General features: G+C 35.3%; 2 pseudogenes; both read left to right on the top strand.

The window, feature by feature from the left end:
* Window positions 1-276: 276 nt before the first annotated feature.
* LOC149578605 (pleiotropic drug resistance protein 1 pseudogene) lies at window positions 277-16,075 on the top strand (annotated as a pseudogene).
* A 21-nt stretch (window positions 16,076-16,096) lies between these two features.
* LOC149578604 (GDSL esterase/lipase LTL1 pseudogene) lies at window positions 16,097-17,634 on the top strand (annotated as a pseudogene).
* The last annotated feature ends 3,013 nt before the right edge of the window (window positions 17,635-20,647 follow it).

The following is a 20,647-nucleotide window of genomic DNA, read 5'->3' as shown; positions in this document are numbered from 1 at the left end:
TCCACTACTCAAGGATCCAGGGTTGCCCTTGGAGGCTCTGTTGAAGTTGGCTTTGTGCCAGCCTTCAGGGGGGAGGATCCACTTGGCTTCCTGTCTTTTTCTCATTTTGTCTTTTACCTTCTCCTTTTTCCTGCCTCCTATCTCAAAAGCTCCCCCCTTCCTCACAAAATTTTTTTCCTTTATGTTACTGAAGATCTTCCTTCCAACAACCAAAGCTGGCTCCTCCCTGTCTCTGAAAATCCAGTTGTTTCTCTCCTTCCATATGCTCCAACAAAAATGGGGCAGGAGCCAAGAGCTGATTTCCTTCAAGGCAGACCTATTGAACATACCTTGCCATTGGTAAAAAAAGCCCAGGAGGTTGGAAGGAATGCACCAGCTGTGGTCAAGGTCCTAGGTGAGGAAGTCCCAGACTATCCTGGAGTAAGAGCAAAGAATGAATAAATGATTGCTTGTCTCTAACTCATCTTTGCATAAAACACATTTGCTGGGCATGATGTGACCTCTTTTAATGAGATTTTCTTGGGTGAGATTTTTGTCCTGAAGTGCCAACCAAAAAAACATGTTGATTTTTGGTGTTAAGCTCGGGAGCCAGGCCCTCGACCAAGGGGGGGACACTTTTGTACTCCATAAAGTAGAGTACCCAGAGGCAATCGAATAGAGCCCATTGGCATTATCCCTCCAAACTAGTTCATCCTTGTTGGTGCTGAGGGATAAGGAATTAAGCATGATCATAATTGGTTTAAGGTCCTTTGAGATAATAAAAAGGTCCTTCCATCCCTGTTTAGTCCTGTAGTTGCTGACTTTGTGCCCAAAAAGGTTGATGCAATCATTAGCCCAAACACCATAGCTAGGGTTATTAATGAGGGGGCCCTGAGAAAGCTAGCTGTCCGACCAGAATAGAATGTTCTCCCCATTCCCCAGCTTCCAGGAGACCTTAGAGTTAGCCAAATCCTTGGCTTTTAAGAAACCATTCCAAACAATTGAGCCTCTGGGGATATCCTCACTGAAAAGAGGGCCTTTTTATATACTTGTTCACCATAGTGTCTCTCCATTCCCTCATGCTACTAAAGATGCACCAGATTTACTTTGCCAGGAGAGCCTTGTTGATATGAGTGAGCTTCCCGATTCCCAGACCACCATTCTTTTTAGGGAGACAAACTTTGTCCCAAGCAAGAAGGGGGTACCTTTTATTCCTTTCAGTTCCCGTCCATAAAAAATCCCTTTGGATTTTCTCCATCCTCTTAGCATATTTATTGGGTATGGTGAAAAGGCTCAGGGCATATATTGGTAGGTTTTGAAGGATGGATCTAACTAGTTGACATTTTCCAGCTTGGCTGAGAAAGGCTCCTTTTCAGCCAGCCAGCTTCTTACTGAACCTATCCAAGATGCCATTCTAGAAGGAATCAGAGGGGGACGTGCCCAAGGGGAGACCAAGGTAGGTAGAAGGAAGCTTCCCCACCTGACATCCCAAGATTCTAGAGATTCTCTACTATCTTCCCTCCGAAGTGTTGATAAAGAAAACAAAGCTTTTGTTCCAATTGATGAGCTGCCCCGACCCTCTGGAATAAGTGTCCAAAAGTGTCTTTCAAAGCCTTGGCCTCCTTGACTGAAGCCTCTCGTCCCATAATGGTATCATCAACAAATTGCTGATGTGTGAAGGGGGTGCATTTGGAAGAAGGTTTAAAGCCTTTGATCCTCCCTTCTCTCTTTTTCTTCTCCATGAGTTTGCCAATACATTTCACCAAGATGATGAAGAGAATCAGTGATAGAGGATCCCCCTGATGAAGGCCTCTAGTAGGTTTGAAGAAATCAGAGGGGGGTCCATTCACTAAAATAGCTAGCGAGGGGGTGGTGACTAGTTGGGAAATTAGCTTGCAAGATTTGACATCAAAGCCGAAAGCCTTCAACACCAACTCCAAAAAGGACCAATCCACCCGATCGTAAGCTTTAGACATGTCAAGTTTGAGTAACATCCCTTCTCTCTTACCAGCTTCCATAGAGTGAATCACTTCATGCACCATGATAATTGAATCTAAAATCTATCTGCCCGGGACAAAACCAAATTGTTGTTGAGAGATAATCAGGGGGAGAAGCTTAAGTAGCCTCAAAGTGAGCACCTTAGAGATGATCTTGTAAAAAAAGTTGCATGAGCTGATGGGTCTGAACTTATCTAGAGTGTCAGCCCCTAGCACTTTGGGAATAAGAACTAAGAATGTGGAGTTGGTTTCCTTCATAATGCTTCTAGCTCCAAAGAACTCTTAAACTACATTAACAACATCCTTCATAATGATAGGCTAGTACATTTGGAAAAAGAAGGTAGGAAAACCATTAGGTCCAGGCGATTTATTTGTCAGAAGAGAAAAAAGAGCTTCTCTCCCTTCATAGTCAGAAGTAATGGCCCGAATCAGATTATTATGGTGCAATTGGAGGATCTAAGGGATACAAGAGACAATGTTATCCTAGTCCACCTTAGAGAGAAAAGGATCCCAAGAAAGAAGGGAGGAGAAGAAAGAGACAACTTCAAGTTGTGTGCTAAAATGTTGTCACACTTCTATGAATCATTACATGTAAGAAAAATCAAGAATGAGCCCTCACAAATCGATCCATAGCTCTCTACTCATAGAGTGCAAGGGTTTGCAATGAAGGCCCTCAGTTTGACCTATTTTTGTGCCCATGCAAGTACACCATGAGATGAGAGATTCAAAGAGGAAAAGCAAGAATGCTAGTCTCCATGATCTTCAAATATGCATGAAAATAAGATCTAATCTATAAAAGCAAAATCTAATCTATAAATGCAAGATCTAAGCTAAAATCCCATGATGGGTGCAAGAGAGAAAAAGACAAGAAAATAGAAGTTCTCCACAAAAAGCTTTTGTATTCAAACTCCTTCAAAAATTGGTCTTCAAACCTGCAGCATAACGATAGCATAATCATGGGTGTCTAACATGAGGAGAGGGCTCTCCCTTATGAAGGAAATTATGGAGGTGAGAGGCTTCTCACAACCAATATGGGATAATAGAGCTTGATCCATGTGAGACAAAATTCCACCAATGAGAAAAGAGGAGTGGTTGAGAAGAAAGTGGTGATCCATGTGAGACAAGATTCCACCAATTAGAAAAGAGGAGTGGTTGAGGAGAAAGTGGAAAGATAAATCCCACTTAGATCACTTTTTTTAAGTGTAGAGAAATTAAATAAAAATAATTTATTTTATTTCCTTTTTTCATCAAAAGAGATATTTAAGTGGGATTTTTATTTAATTAAAAGGGAGCAAGTTCTTTTTAATTAAATAGAAGATATTTAATTAAATTAAAAGAGAGGTTTTTCTCTTAATTAATTAAATGTGGATGAACTATTTAATTAAAAGAGAGGTTTTCTTTTAATTAAATGGAGATTTTATTTTATTTAATTAAAAGAGAAGATTTTCTTTTAATTAAATAAGACTTGGAATAAAATGATCAATCTTAGAAATGAAATAAATCGAATTTGATCAAGGAAATTGATTTGAATTGATTTAATAAAATATTACAAACCATTGATTCAGAAAATTTGATAAATTGATAAATTGAATAATGGGGGCCCATAGTCTAGGTGACCATTTTTGGGTGCATACACAAGTGAAATATCATCTTCCTTAGTCAACACACCCTGATCTTTCTTCAGGCCAGAAATCCTGTTGTTAGCTCTATGTTTAAGAGTGGATAAATGGAAGAACTTTGAGTTCTGGTCTCCTTGAGCCAATTGATTCTAGATCTTTGCCTCCAAAACTTTTCCTCTTTACTAATGATGTCATGTAAATCAGACAGGATGGACAACTCTTCTTCTCTACTCGAGGCATCATACCCATTTTCCTGAATGGAGGCTTGGATGGAAGAGAGATTAGAAGAAAGATCCTCTTTCATAGAGAATAAATGACCAAAATCTGACTTATTCCAAGCTTTTATCATCCTTTTAACATTACTGAGTTTTCTAGCTACCCTGAACATAGCAGTGCCTTCCACATCTATGCTCCACCAGCCCTTAATTCTCTCTAGAAGGTCAGGGTGGGAGGTCCACATTTTCTCGAAATGGAAGGGAGGAGGTCTACAGGGGTCAAAAGGGACAATCGAGAGGGAAATGGGGGAGTGGTCAGACCCAATTCTAGGCAAAAGAGCTAATTTGCAAGAAGAGGACTGCAACCAATTAGGAGAAATGAGGGCTTTATCCAATCTAACCTGAATACACTCCTTGCCTAAGCGTTTATTGGACCAAGTAAAGTCACCACCCATAAGGTCTAGATCCAAAAAAGCCAAATCATTGATGAAGTTAGAAAGATCATGCTTGCTATCCCAGTCCTGAGGTAGACCACCCTTCTTCTCCTTATCCAGAAGAGGGGTATTGAAATCTCCCATAATGATGCATTTTTTCAAGTTGCTATTCTGAACCAGCCCTTCTACTCTGGACCAATAGGATTTTATTTCTCTCTTGTTGTTGGGTGCATAAATGTTGAGCAAGAACCAAAACTCATTGGAATGAATATTGTACACTTTACAAAATAGAATGTTACCTACATTGGAAATCGATTCCACCCTAATTTTTTTTGACTTGTATAAAGTTAGCAAGCCCCCAGAGGTTCCATTAGAGTCTGAAGCCTCACCGCTCATCATGTTACTGAACTCTATGTTTATCAAAGAATCCTTTTTCATTTTTGTTTCTTGGATCATCAAAATATCTGGTCTTTGGTCTTTAATCAAATTGTTAATGATTTCCTGTTTATGGGTGCCATTTAGGCCCCTAATATTCCATGAGATGATCTTCATTTTTTACTCTTGGAAAAGTCCTTCAGGGTGCTTTGGCACCCATTCGCCAAACACCTTCTGGTCTCCCCTTCTCTGGACTCCCTTTCTGATTTCCTACTTGCTTTGGTTGTAGAGCCCACATCTGGTTTGCAACTACTCCTAGTCATTGTTGGAGAAGCCTTGGATGGATCTCTGATTTGATTCTTCCTAAGTATCTCTCCCTTCTTTTCAAACTTCAAGGATCTAGAAGCCTTATTCGCATTCCTTGGGGTGCTGTGAAGATCAACCCTTTGGTCCTAATCTTTCACCAAGCCCTCCTTATTTCCTATTCTAGTTGCTGCATCTTTGGTGGAGACCAAGTTTTCATCTGGGTCGTGGAAGACAATAATTTCCTTATTTTCTCTTTCCTTGATCTCTTCCGTGTAGCCCAGAACCGGCTGTTCCTCCCTAAAGAGAAGGTCCAAACTAGCCTCTTGAAGACCTTTTTGCGAGACATCCTTAACTTCCTCTTTTCTAGGCTTGGGGGTCCTTTCCTTGACCTGATCATCCCCTAACAACTGGGGTTCGGTTAAAGGTAGAGATGAACTAGGTCTTGATTTGAGTAACTCTCCTTTACTTATCTTTCCCTAAGGTTCTTGGTTTGTCCTCTTTGGGGCTTCTACTACATACTGGGTCTCCATAGATAGGTCCTTCTGGCCTTGTGTAGTGGTCTTCTTTTTCCAAACTTTCTTCATCCTCAGTTGAGAAGAAGAAGGGGGATTCTTCTTTCTAGTCATCTTAGATTTCGAGCACTGAAATGCCTTGTGACCAATTTTTAGATAGTGAAAACACCCAAAAGGAATACTTTCAAAGTCCAGCTGCTGGATATGGGTGCCAAGTTTGGACTAAAAACTAACCACTTTAGGCATATCCTCCCCTTCCCTCACTCCAATGCAGATCCTTGCATAAGTCAGCCTACTCTTCGAAGCAGTGATTGGGTCAATGGAGAGAAGCTCTCCGAAAGAGCTGGCCACTCCCTTGAAGACATCCTTATTCTAGAACTCGAATGGTAGCTCTGGGAGTCTGACCCATACTGGAGCTTGCTAGAGGAATGATTCATTTAAGTCCAATTGGGATGACCATCTCTGAAGCATGAGGGTGGCCCTTCCAAAGCTCCAGGGACTTTCACATAGAATGTCAGCCATGTCCTCTTGACAGGTAAACTCAAAAGAAAGAAAACCCTTAGCCATTGTTGTGACAGTGACCTGACCTTTCAAGCTCCATTTTTTTAGAGTGTAGGCCTGAACCACATCAATATTTGGTCTTGGGCCAATAAACTTTTCGATGAGCGTTGAGGACATAGAGGCAATGCTGTGATCAACAATCTCGTGTGGAATAGCGATCGTGCAAGATCCCTTTTCCAGACCTGACACAACCTTAATCGGAGGGAAAGAGGATTTACCTGATGGCTTGAATCCAAAGTGTGAGGCCCAATTCTTTGGGAGATTCCTTGGAATGTCCTCACGTGGGTCCCCATCTCCTGACTACTCCCTAATGCCTGCTTGGATCCCCTCCTGCATGCTTGGTGATCGAGGTTCGCCTCCCTGTGAATTCCCGCCTGTCTCCATATTTGAATTTTGAACTTGCGCTCCTACTCCCATGTTAGGACCACTCATTGTAATTGTTAATATTTTTAAAATTATTAACCCTTGGTTGTAAGAACTACAGGGAAGAAGCCCCACTATTTCACCAAAGGTCAATGGGAAAACATTCTCAATTAAGATTCACAGTAGAGAATGGCCCTGTGGGGACTTGAACCTTGGTTGTAGGCCCTACAGGAAAGAAGCCCCACCATTTCACCAAAGAGACAAGCCCTAAAAGAAAATTTTTGCACCATATGTTCAAGCATTAAATACTTTACAAAATTCAAGTATCAATGTGGATTCACCAACAAGATTGCCCAACCAACAAAAAATCCAATCTATTCCTTTCAATCATTTGCAAAAATTAGTTGATAATCATCATCTTCAAAAAAATCAAAATCATTTACTCATGTCTGGCAATGACACATATACCTGTCATAATGAAGTTTTCCTTCAAAAAGGCTCCACAATTCCCATCATTCCTCCATCTCTAGAAATGTTAGAAGAGCAATATTTTCCATTTCCATCAAATGATATATTTAGTAATGAGGCTTCCGAAGGGCTTTCCATAGTGGAATTCCAAGTTAATCCCTTTTACGATGTGATTCCCTTCTACAACTCAACTATCCTAGATCTAATGCCACCATATGCTTCATTCCCAGAAAAATCCATCTTAGAAAATCCCATTCAAATTCCTTCTCCCTCATATAAAAATATGTAACCCTTCCAAGAATCCATCTTTTATACCCCATGTCAAGAGATAATAAAAAACATGAAGAAACAAGTCCTAAAACAAATCAAGATCAAGATCCCAATAATCACCAAAACTATCCAATTTTTAACTAAGAACCCATCTTTTTGGAGTCCTATGAAGATTCTACTATCCTTTTCCATCCTATCCAAGATGGTCCTCTTCCATTTCAAGAACATTTTTTCATTCCCAACCTTATGGACCTCCCACTTCCTATTCCTATGCAAGATCGTGACATCCTATCCATTCTTCCAAATGATTCCATTCATAGTCAAGAGAAAACTACCCTTAAAATGGATTCCAATCAATTTACAAGTCAATAATTAAAGCATCCCTTCATCTTCATGTCCACCACAAGATGACATCATCCCTCTAGATCCTCCTCAATATCCTACCATTCTATCATCTCCATGTCCTAATCCTCCATATCTTCCAAAGATTCTATCCTCCTAAAGAATCCTTCCATTACTCTTATTCCATCACATGAGTCCACTAGTGCTCATGACCCCCCTCATGATCCAAGAGAATCTATGCAAGTTTTTCATTAATCCCATACATGTCAAATAGGTTCGTCTACTTCCATCCACTCTAGTATACTTCATGATACTATTGTTTCTTCCATATCACATCCACCTCAAAAAGGACTTGCATCTTGTATAAAGTATGCTACTAGTTAAAAACATTATCAAGTCAAAGGGTTAAAACCTCCATGGAAAAAATATATCAACACCCTTCCATATCAAAGAAAATTTAAATGATTATGTCCTCAGCTAAAAAGCTCATTCTAAAGGTGTTGGTATCCCTTCCAATTCCACATTCAAATTTATACTTTCCCATTCACTTGTTCCATCCATCTTAGGCCCATATATTCCTCCATCCACTAGCTCACAATCCACTTATCCTTTCTTTAATCAAAGTCAACAAACACACATATCTTGGAGAACCTTGCTCCCATCTAAAAGGCCTCCATATCATTCATGTCAATACATTAATACGAATACCTTGGGAAGAAACTTGGATGCCAAACATAAAAATAACAAGTCCAAAAAGCCACATACACCAAAGAATCAATATGTCTAATCTAATTGACATGTCTATCAAAAGGAAAAAGAATTAAAAAGGTCAAAATGGCCCATTGAACAAAAAGAAACATAAAAGAAAATTTGGATTCCTAAATCCCTTGTTGAAGCAATACGTTATAAAGGATCACAAAGCAAAGAAAAATCAAGAACTATGTGGATTCCGAAGTCTCTCATAAAAGACTTGCATACTAGAGAAAATCAAAATTGGCATTCAAGCTTCCCAAGGCTTCCTCAAATCCTCCACCCACTTTCAAATCTATTTTGGGTCCTTTTCTCCCAAAATAAAAATACATATTCATTTCACCATCAAATCCAAAATTCATGGTTATTCCTCCATCAAATCGAAAATCTCATTTTCCTTCATCTGTCCATCACCATTCAAGATGTGTGTTAAAGTTGACCTTGTCACCCTTTCCATATAGTCATAAAAAATTATTTCAATACCCCATCCATCATTAAATGCATATTTTTAAGCCTTTCATCCATCCTATCCAATCCTTTGTATAAACCCCTCTCCCACTTCATCCAATCATCCGTTTCATTTCCATTTGTCATTACCCTACCAACATCATTGAGCATAACATCAAAAGTTATGGTCTATTATTTAAGATATTTGAAGATCACTATCCAAGGAAAATTATGCTTGATTCCTTCCTCTTGTCATGTAAACTCCTACATTTCATGCCAATCAATGCTAGATATCACTACCCCATTTTGTTATATTCAATCCCTAATCTTGTCAAAAACATGTTATCATATCTTGTGGATAGTCCTTAACATCCAACCATCTCCAAGGCATACTAAGTAACCTTTGGCCTTCATCCATCTACCAATCCATCCATCAACCCCTTTCCTTGCTAGACATTGGGGGAAGTCTTAAAGTCTTGAAAAAATTCAAAAAAAGTCCAAAAAAATATATTTAAAAACATTAAAAAAAATCATAAAAAAAGGAAGTTCAAAAACATTCAAAAAATGTCTTGAAAAAACTTATTAAAAAAATCATTTATGATACTAAAAAAATTCCAAAAAAAATCAAAACACATCAAAATTCTTGCAATGAAACATCTTTGTCGATAAACAAAAACATGTGAAGATCAAACATTCATATCAAAGAAACAAGCTTCATAAATCAACAATAGACTCATGCGAGACATCAATTAATCAAACATGAAATTAATCCAATTAATGACAAGTAAGGTTGTTGAAAATTTTCTTTATGTCAATTCATTATTGATTTATCTTTCATAATTATGTTCCTATGCTCCTCAAGGATACCACTAAGTGGTGAGAGAGACTATGATGGTTCATCATCTCATTTTCTATGTTTTTTGTTTGTGGAGTATTTTAATAAAATATTGTGGCAAGGATGATGTAGGGTGAATGTGATAAGAACTATCACACATCTGGCAACCGTGTACACCCATGATCTGAGACAACCTAGAATGATATTGAAAGATTCCTTGTTTTTTTTGCTTGTTAATAAGAGATAGTAGTGGTATCTAGATGGTTAATATCTAGGTGCACTTATATCTCTTCCTTTTCAATAAAGCACAATGATGAAAACCTATGAAAAATATGTAGCAATAATTCAATACATCATCCAACTTGATAGGACAACATCAATTCTTCTAAATCATTTCTCCTAATTCATTCTTCTAGCTCATTCATGCTTCTCATAACATTTCTTTTATCAATCAATCAATCCAATCAATCCATCACTTTATCAATAAAATTCAAATCTTTCTATCAATCATTCAATCAATCAATGGTCATATGTCTTATATAGGATATATCTTTCCTAAAACTAGATGTTGTTGCTTGTCTTATATAGGGTGTATCTTCCTTGAAACCAGACAATATCACTAGTCTTATATAGGATGAGTCCTTCCTAAAACCAGACACAATTCTTAGTAATCAATCTCTATTAATCAAACAATCATCATCATCTAAATAAGTCTTCAATTCTTACTAACTATTCTTCTCTTTCATCATTTTATCTAACATTTCTCATCTTCTATTGAGAGCTCATTCATGCCTTTCTTGCACAAACAACCTCTCGAGGGGGCATACAGTCCACTTACTATCACTAGGGCATAACCTAATATGAAATTCTTCGATACAACACTCATAATCACATTATATCAAAGAGAGGAAAATGTAGACACCCAAAAATGGATAGACTTGCGACTTACATTTATTCCACTAATTATTCTACTATTAATTAAGGGTTCTAATTCATTAATTAATAATCTTATTTCCTCTATAATTAAATCTTTGCATTATTTAATCATTCCCTAGTTTTAGTGTTGATGTTTGATAGCTTTTGTAAGATAAACATATATATAATTATATGAGATATAAATATAAAAGAGAAATATATATATATATATATATATATATATATATATATATATATATATATATATATATATATATATATATATATATATATATGAGATTAAATATATTATTGTATTAATTATCTGATTATCAAATATATTATTATATTATGGGACCTCTCTATTCATTTCCTATTCTCGGTATAGATGTAAGTGTTTGAAGCATTTGGAAAATACATGCCTAATAAGACAATGCTATTACATTTGCAAAAAATTTGCTCTTTAACATGGTATCAGAGCATTAAAGGAGGAATGAAATTATTTTCTATTGTCATTGAAGCTAGAAAATGGTTGATAGCATTCCCCTACATCGAGGAATGATATATATATTTTAATTATTACAATAATCACCACCATGGTTGAAGAAGGGAAGGTGTGAAAGTAATGAAATAAAATATTTCTGCCAATCACTGCATTCACAATCTACAAAATTTAAGGAGTGACATCTTAACACATAAGGCACATTACCAAAAAATCTACAAAGATGGATGCAATTATTTAGCTTCCATGTGAGTATTGTTGTGTGTATGTTCAACACCGGTTTGGAGGGGTACACAGATAAGCAATCAAGAAGTAGAAAGACTCTTTGAACAGGTTGCCAACATGGCCAAGGGTGGTCCTCACATTAGTAAATAGTCATGGGGAGAAGATAAAAGAAAGAAAAGTCAAAGTCCAAGTGATTGCTAACTATTAAAACAAATCAAAAATAGGTGGTGTTATGAGAAATACCAAGAAATTAAACCTACATGCACCGAAAAAAAGGAGTATAAAATAGTTTTTGTATACCATAAATTTGATACAACTACCTTCATGGGATCAATATTGAAGCTCAATAAAATTTTTGTTTTGTATTCATTCTCACGTGGCATGAGAGTTCTTTCTTATTTGCAATGGTTTCCCTCTCTTTGAGGGTAAGATTTCACCTAGTGAAAGGGCCTCAAACTGATGCCACCCCCATAAGAGTTCAAAATGAATAATAGTGAACTACTTTAGTGGGGAAGACAAAATATTGAGAGTTTATAGAGGAATAAAGTACCGAGTCAATAAAGGCAAGTAATAAGGTATACATTACATATAATGTTTATTTTATTTTATGTTTAATTAATATTATAATGTGACATTTGAACTATATACATTTATTCAAAATGATATTTGATAATTCAATATAATATTTTTTAACCATAAAGAGATTCATTATGACAATACAAAAGATAAAGATGAAGTATAGTTATATTCTGACTTCTATAGATCACTATGTTATATTTTATATTATAATCATTTATGTTGCATCATAACTAATGTTAACATTCTTATTTGTATCATAAGAGATATTTTGCCTTGATCTTTTCCTCCAAGAATGTTCTTGTAGGAAAAATAAATGAGGGAGTCTGATGCTTCATTAGAGGCAATTTTGGATGAGGAGCTCAGAAGATTGATGGTCAGAGGGAGTATTCAACATGTCTGTCTGAAGGAGTTGATAGAGGAAATGTTTCACTTGACCCTTTCAGATTTTGATCATATTAGAATTAGATGTAGTTTTGGACTTCATGTAAAATTTGGTATCATGTGTGTGACTGCATGATTTAATGGACCTACCCCCTGTGTACATCATGCAGAAGTGACGACTTGCAAATGATTTTACTTGTATTTGCATAAGTTATTGTAAGGTGATGATCTTACAATAACTTGTATAATGAGATCAAACAAATGGGGTATATGGTGAATGTCTTGCATCTCAACATACTGGAAGGTCATTACTCAAAGAGTATTTCGTGAATATCATTGATATTCTGGGAGGCTAATACTCTTGATATCAAAACCTTTTAAGTAATTGGTTAATATCATTGATACAATGGGATGCCAATACTTTTGAGATTAGATATGATATCAAAACCTTTTGAGTACTTGGTGAATCTCATTAATATTCTGGGAGGCCAATACTCTTGATATTAGATGTGATATTAAACTTTTTTTAGTACTTGGTGTATATGATGTATTGATATTCTAGAAGACCAATACTCATGATATCAAATTTGATATAAAATGGTGGAAAAATTCTAAGATATCAAATGAGGTAGTCATAAAATTTGTCATTCCTAAGTCAATGGTGTAATATCTGTCTTTTGTTTATCCTCCCTAGCTAAGAGGGAGTGTTGATGTTTGATAGCTTTTGTCAGATAAACATATATATAATTATATGAGATAAAAATAAATGAGAGAAATTAATATTATATATATATATATATATATATATATATATATATATATATATATATATATATATATATATATATATATATATATATATATATATATATATATATATATATATATATATATATATATATATATATATATGAGAGTAAATATATTATTATATTAATTATATGATTTCGAATAGACATTTCCCATGAAGGGACATGTCTATTCATTGCCTATTCTCAATATAAATGTAAGTGTTCGATGCATTTGGAAAACACATACCTAATAAGGCAATGCTATTACATTTGCAGCAAATATGCTCCTTTAACATTTAATTAAATAATTAAGTTTATTTAATTATTTAACAATTAATTAATTGATCATTATTAGTTACTTAAATTCAATTTCCCATAATTTCAATAATAATTATTGATTATTTAAAATAACTAATTTATTCCTCTTTATTGAATTAAATTCTAAATTAAATTAAATTTCATCTTTATTTCTTTCAAGTTCAATTTTGATAAATTTCTATTTAATTTCAACTAATTTCATCTTTTAAATTTAAATTGAATTTTTAATTCAATTAAATCTTCTAAAATCTAAGAAATCAATTTTATAAGGAAATATAAAACTTAAAAGTTAGAAAATCTTCATAAATAAAAAAATATTTTTTTGAAAATCCAAAATCCAAAATTATTTTAATGTTTCCATTTTCAAAATATCTCAAATTTTATCCTCTATCTTTTTTGGTTTGAAATTGGAAACTTTCCAATTATTCCTCTAGTCTCTTTCATCCTTGTTTGTTGATAATGATTTTCCCAACTTGATCTCAATCGTTTATGGATTTCTAGAAAATCTATACAAACAACCCTCTTATCTCACAATTTGATCAATCACTTTGGCATCAAACCTCTATCAATTTACTATTATTTTGTAATCATCTAAATCAATATCTTTTATAATTTCTCAGAGTTTAGAGTCAAGGTGTTCCTAATTCACAACTAAGTGTAATCCCTCATGTTAACGAAGAGAAGCAACATAAGCTTGAAACAATCATTCAATTTGCATGCTTGATTATTTGCTAATTTTTGATTGATTATGCTTCTTATTTTGTTATTCGTAGGGTTGAATTAATTGATTAGTTTAGCATTTTGAATAAATTGGTAGTACTAACTAGTTTCTCTGAGTCTTGCAAATTTCCCCTATGACACTAAGAAATATGCATTTAATGGCTACTTCGAAACTTACAATAAGTTTTGTCACAAGTCATAAGAATGCAGATTACAGATGAAGCCCAACTGGAAACCAAGAAAGGAAGATGACACAATCAATTGTGATTACAATACATGGTATTCATGTACTACATGTGGAAAGTATGACCATATTGCTACAAACTAGATGAGATTACACGTTGGAGGAAAATTTGGTAATTGGAGGAATTTTGGAATGACATGTTATCATTGTCATAAGATAGGTCATCTAAGTAGAAAATATAGAAATTGAGTGTTAACCCCAAAGGAAGTAGATCCAAAAGGTAAAGACAAGATAAGTGCGGATGAAATTTGTGAACAGGTGAATAAGACATGGAGAAGGAAGTCATAATAAAATAAAACATCAAGTACAAAAAATGATGACACCTCATTGAATGGATTAGGTGAAACCATTGACTCCAACTAAGCCTTAGGAGAAGGCACATAACTGTATTATGAAACATTTTTCCTACACTAATTCCTAGAATGAAATGGAAATAATTTCATATATGCATAATATTTGATGCATGTTGCTGTTATAAAATTGTTTCAATTTCTGAGCTACAGTTATTTTTGAAATTTGCCTCGTTTTAAGCTTTAAATTGGTCTTTTCATCTCTAAGTTTTTGAAAGATCTTGTCCTTCAACATCTCTGGTTCATTCCCAGCTCCACCCAGCACTTGGAATTTTCAAAATCCGGCTTCTGAGCCCCAAGTTATTGCAGGTTAATGGAGAGACCCAAAAATACGTGTTTTCAAGTTTATCATTAACTATTAACCTCTCAAAAAGGTTAATGATAAGATTCAAATTACGTATTTTGGAGGAGGTTAATAACCTCTCCAAAATCACGTATTCTCTCTATCACCATTAACCTCTCAAAAGGTTAATGATAAGTTCCAAATTACGTATTTTGGAGGAGGTTAATTAACCTCTCAAAAATCAGGTATTCTCTAACCTCTTTGAGATGGTTATTAACCTCTTTGTTTAGCTGATTAAGGTCAAGAACTGGAAGTAAGATCATCTAAAAGGAAGTGCTGAGATAGGAGCATGAGATGAATAGTGGATATGGGGATATTGGACTTCTCCTATGAGGTATGGTCAGAATTCCATAGCCATCAATGAGTAACTTAATGATCGATTGAACAGGCCTAACAGTGATAGCAACAATAATGAACCTACCATTGGGAAATAAATTTTAAAGAGCAGAGACATGTTTATAGAAGATTCTTTTTACTAGATTTTCGTTATTCTCTTTATATTGGTGTTGAAGTACCTAAATACTATTGGAAATCCTCAAGTCACCATTTTCGAGGAGGCCCTTGAAGAAAAACATGCCAATCATACAGGTGAGGAGTTATCTTCTAGAATTCCAAAACTTGAGGCTTGCCATCTCATTCGTTGGGTGCATTAGCCGAAGATATTCACCTGGCAATGAGACAATCTAGCATCTCCTCGGGTGGACTCTCTGACCAAATCAAATCTATCAGTGTTGATGGTGTGGCTCCTAAGAGAGGGATGGTATAACCATTTCAACCTCTGTCACATGCATTTGATCATGTCAATTACTATGTTGACATGACTACGGAAATGAAGAGCCAAGGTATTCCAAGAGACAGGCTTCAAGTGCTACGGGCATCAGTGGCACTGGGAAAACCACCTTAATGGATTTTCTTGCAGGAAGAAACTTTTACTCGTATTACAGGTTGTTGTGAGCAGAATGATACCCATTCCCCATTCATGACAGTTCATGAAGCTCTAATCTATTCAGCTTGGCTTCGTCTGCCTGCAGAAGTCAATGTACAAACACAGAATATGTTCATAGACGAAGTAATGGAACTTGTTGAGCCGTCACCTCTAAGACATACTCTTGTCAGTCTCCCTGGATTAGATGGCCTCTCAACGGAGCAACGCAAAAGGCTTACCATAGCTGTTGAACTGGTTGCGAACCCCTCCATTATTTCCATGGATAAAAGCACACAATTGTTTGACTAAATGCTCTAAAAGCATTGCTATAATATCTAAGGATCACCGCCATGATTTTCCTTCTATTTGTTCATGGGATAGGAGCATTCAAAGTTGGCAAATAGAAAGCCTATGAACTGTTTGATGGAATGACCCATATATGCCATTTCATGGGAATCAATGAGCATAGCTGCGAAGGGAGGATGAAGGCACCAAATCATGTATGAAGCTGGGGGTACAATATTTGAGTCCTGTGCTTAAAGGGGACGCTTTTCTCAGTGGTGCTAACTTTGCTTCTATAGGCATTGGGATTCTAAACGACATTGGAGTGCAATTCACAAATATCATCAGGATGCCACGACAACTCCAGAATTAATATAAAACCAGGGTGGTGCAGATACTTGGTGTTTCTGCAACTGACAGACTTGTTGCTCAAGGTCTCATGTCGATTACTCTTGGAGGAAATGTCTACTTCAACAATTACTTCCTCACACCGATCTCCCTCAGAGCCATTCAATATAGATTACTGGATTACACACAGTTTATAGTCTCAGAATATAAGAAAATTCTCAGGCAATTGCATGACTTGGGAGGTAGAAGGATACTAGTGACATCATCTGGGCCATTGGGTTGTGCTTCTGTAGTAAGGGCACTCAGATCTCGCAGTGGTGAATGCGTTGGAGATATTCAACAAACTACTTTACTCTTTAACTCACAGCTGAGATCTGTTATAAATCAACTCAACACTGAGGTTTCTGCTTATTTTTTCACCTTTGTCGACAGCTACAAAATGAACATGGGCTTGTTCAATAATCCTGCAGTAGACGAATTTGTGGATTCAACAAGTGCATGTTGCAGACAAGGAAGATACAACGAGATAGGCTTCTGCAGTCCATCTTCAAGCGTGTGCAGAAACAAAGATGTATATTTGTTCTAGGACAATTACCATCCCTGTGAGAGGGCCAACAAAATCATTGTCGAGCAATTTTTTTTTTAATGGTCGCCTTTTGTCATGAACCCTCTTAACCTTAGACAGATGAGAATTTTGGTACTTGTGTCTATACAAGGGCCAACCTTTCAATAGATGTCATCATGGAAGAAAAGCACATTTGATAGAGATAAGTACAATTGGAGAGATCATGAACATAAAGTTAGTATTCAGCGCATTCGTACACGCTACATGTTCTTGATCTCTTCATGAGAAGGAGGATATGCGTTCATTAATAAAGTGATGTAACTTGAATGAATCATTCAAATATCAAAGGAGATCAGCAAGGATTAATTATTCAATCTTCCTCTCGAAAGGTGTAAGGTCTAAGTTTCAAGTCATTCTTGGTTAATTTTGTTGAGGTTAATTAACCTCACCCAAATCACGTATTTGGGAGATAGTTATTAACCATAGAGGGGTAGTTATTAACCTCTGTGTCTATATAAGGGCTCTTTTGGGCTTTGTAAGGGGACTTTTTGGCTTTAGGATAAGGGAACACTATGCTGAAATTTTGATCAAGAGATAAATTTTGGAAAGTATGTACAGTTTTTGTCTTTGAAATTGAAAATCTCTATTATGTTCTTGGTACAAGGAAATGAAATGAGATAAACTTTTGGTTTCTCGTTCTAAAATCAACTACTGATTCTTTCATAGTGAACATTCTCATGGTATTGTGCGAATGTTTATGAATGATGGATTTGCATGGTAATACTAGTTCTTTTCAAGCATAGTTCTTGATCACCTAAGTTGTTATCATTCTTGTTGACTCAAGAAAGTTGTGAGGTTGTGTGGTGCATTTGTCCTAAACGGCTTTCTCTCAATCTTTAAAGTTTTAGATTCTTTATTTGAAAATCTTTAAAAATTATATCATACGAGGGAGCTGCCCCTCTAAACGCAGAGGAAGGCCGCATAACAAGGGCCTATCCAACTGTTGTGAATGGTTTGCCACATACTCTGTTGGGAAATTTTTACAGTGACAAATTTGTTTACCAACAATGCACAAGGACATTTACCCAGTTTCTTGGAAACTAAGAGCCAATAATAACAATCGAGGTAATAGTACTAAATGTATGATAATGCTTTACTTGAGTTTGAGACATGTTTACCACTTCAATCAAGTAATAATGGACATATGGAGTAATCAAGAAGTTAGTGGAAAATGAGTCCAATAAAGATGGTAGAATATAGTATATATAATGCAATTAACGTGCCCTAAAATTCGTAAAGGTAACTTTATTCCACATATATTGGTTTAAAAATAAATAAATTTATTGCTTTACCTTGCATTCAAAGAGCAAAGGAGAAAATTTGAGTGAGTTGTGTGAAGGATAAGTTGCAAAAGTTTTGAAGTGAGAATTTATCAAGCAAATTCTTGCACCAAGGAAAGTTGTAAGTAACCAAGTGAAAATAAAATTATTTTCTAAAACCCTACTAAGTGACAATGGCTTCAAGTTCCACCACTGTGAAATGATAAACCAAGGAGAATGTGAATCTAGTCAAGTTGATTCAAAATTGTGCATGTAAAGAATCAAAGTATATTTTTGTATCCAAAAATTGCCACACAAACATATAAGGTGGGTTCCCTATATGTCATTCCACTTAGGGGTTTACTTGTTAATGATATTTGTTCTTTTTATCACTCCAAATTTGAAAAAGTTGGAGATCATGAACTACAAGAAGTGTATGGGGAAATGTGTATTGATGGAAACTTAATGGACAAGTATAAGCATTTAGAATCAGTTGGTCTTATTCATGCCCTACATTTTTTTAAAGAATTCAAGGCAAACTAGTTTAGGGTAGTATTGAGAAGAGTGAATGATATGCACATGTGGTTAGATGAGCCAATTAAGATCACTAAACATGTTATTCATATGGTCATTGAATACCCTGTTAAAAAAAAGGTTAAAGCCTTTTGGATGGCGTCAAAGAATGAAATTGAAGAGAATACCAAACCACAATGGGATGGAAGAGGTTTGAAGTTGGACAACATAGCTGATTTGGAAATAAAACTAGGAGTGTATGTGGTTACCTACAAAATATTTCAATCTAGCAGGAACAATAGTGTATCGTGCATGGTAGTTGACTTATGTTACAATATTTTGAAGAAAGGACAAAAGTATGATACTACTGAGTTACAACTCAAGCAACTTATAGACAACATGAAGACTATCTAAGTTTCTAGGTCAAATTAATGCAAATTTGGTTCACTTTTGGTATGCATTTTCTTCTATTTGCAAAATAATTTCCCATCTATTGGTCAAGTAAAATAGAAGACAAACACCCCAGTTATTTACCAAATTAATGAGTATATTTAGCCACTGGGAGATAATTTTGAACCAAATATTTAGGATACCTTCTACATTGGTTGAGAAGTGCCATGATGATGTGTGTTTTCTAGTTGACACTGATAATACACTTATAAAAGTTTTTCTACTGAAGGTTGCATGGCTTGAACCCATGGACTATGAAATAAGAATAGATTGGGTCACCAAGGTCATTGAAGCTTTGTTAAATGAGATGATTAAAAAGTATGCCCCATAATTTAGGACATATGAGGAGGTCAAGGAAAAGATAAAAATTGGTACAATTATCACTAAGATCGATAAGAAATCAAAGATGTTGAGTACACTTGAGAGAACATTCAATGAAAGTGAATCTAACAAATCATTAATGATCACCAAAGGATGGGGTGAAGATGAAGCTCGAGAAGAAGGAAAAGGAAAAACAATCATTATTGTTGAGCAAAAAACAACAAAAGATAAGAAAATACTTTTAGCTACCCCCATGATCCCTAAGGTGACAAGATCAAGAACTTGAATTGCACAAAAAGCTACTCCAACATTGAAGAAGTGTAATGTTAAGATCACAAAGCCAAGTATGCCACAAGTCAAGAAATATCATCAAAGGAAGAAAGCTCCTAAGAAGCAAGCAAATAGGTTAAGACAACTCAAAGGAAAAGAAGGATGCTAATAAAAGATGTTAATGATGATGTTGATGATAGTGAAAAGACCAAGTCTGATGAGGTTAGTAATACCCAAGTTGCTGCATTGAAAAGACCTAAAACTATAGATGAAATTGCACATGCTCTTAGTGAAAGTAGTGGTCTTGGAACTTTTAAATATTATAAGTATGAAAAGATGAGTGATAAGGATTATAAGAAAATAGAAGATGCTTTGATTGTCATGATGAAAAAATTTAAATATGCACCATTAGAGATCAGAGATCAAATACTTGATGAATTATATCAAAGGATATACAATTGGTGGAAATATGCACTCAAAATTGTGAAAGAAATGAGAAGTAGATTATTGGCTAATATTATACAAGATTTTGGTTTGGAAGATATAATTGAAGCTTTGGAGAAATACAAGAAAATATTTGTATTGAAGCTTAGAGCCATCTATGTATTATCCAATAATTTGTAATCTCTAGATGAAGATTTAGAAAGAATCTGGAGGCAAGTCTACAATATCAAGGATTCAAATGAAACTATTGATGTTGATGATACTCAAACCGAGCAATATGTTGAACTTGATAATAAAGAAGATGATTATATAACCATAACCCCACAAGACATTGCAAATTCAATATGCGACATGGTTAGTGATATTTTT

This window comes from Cupressus sempervirens, chromosome 1, assembly GCF_028749045.1.
Source record: "Cupressus sempervirens isolate cs-2001-9-10 chromosome 1, ASM2874904v1, whole genome shotgun sequence".
Lineage (NCBI taxonomy): Eukaryota > Viridiplantae > Streptophyta > Pinopsida > Cupressales > Cupressaceae > Cupressus > Cupressus sempervirens.
The sequence above is the reverse complement of the archived record's forward strand: the minus strand, read 5'-3'. Positions and strand labels throughout refer to the sequence as shown.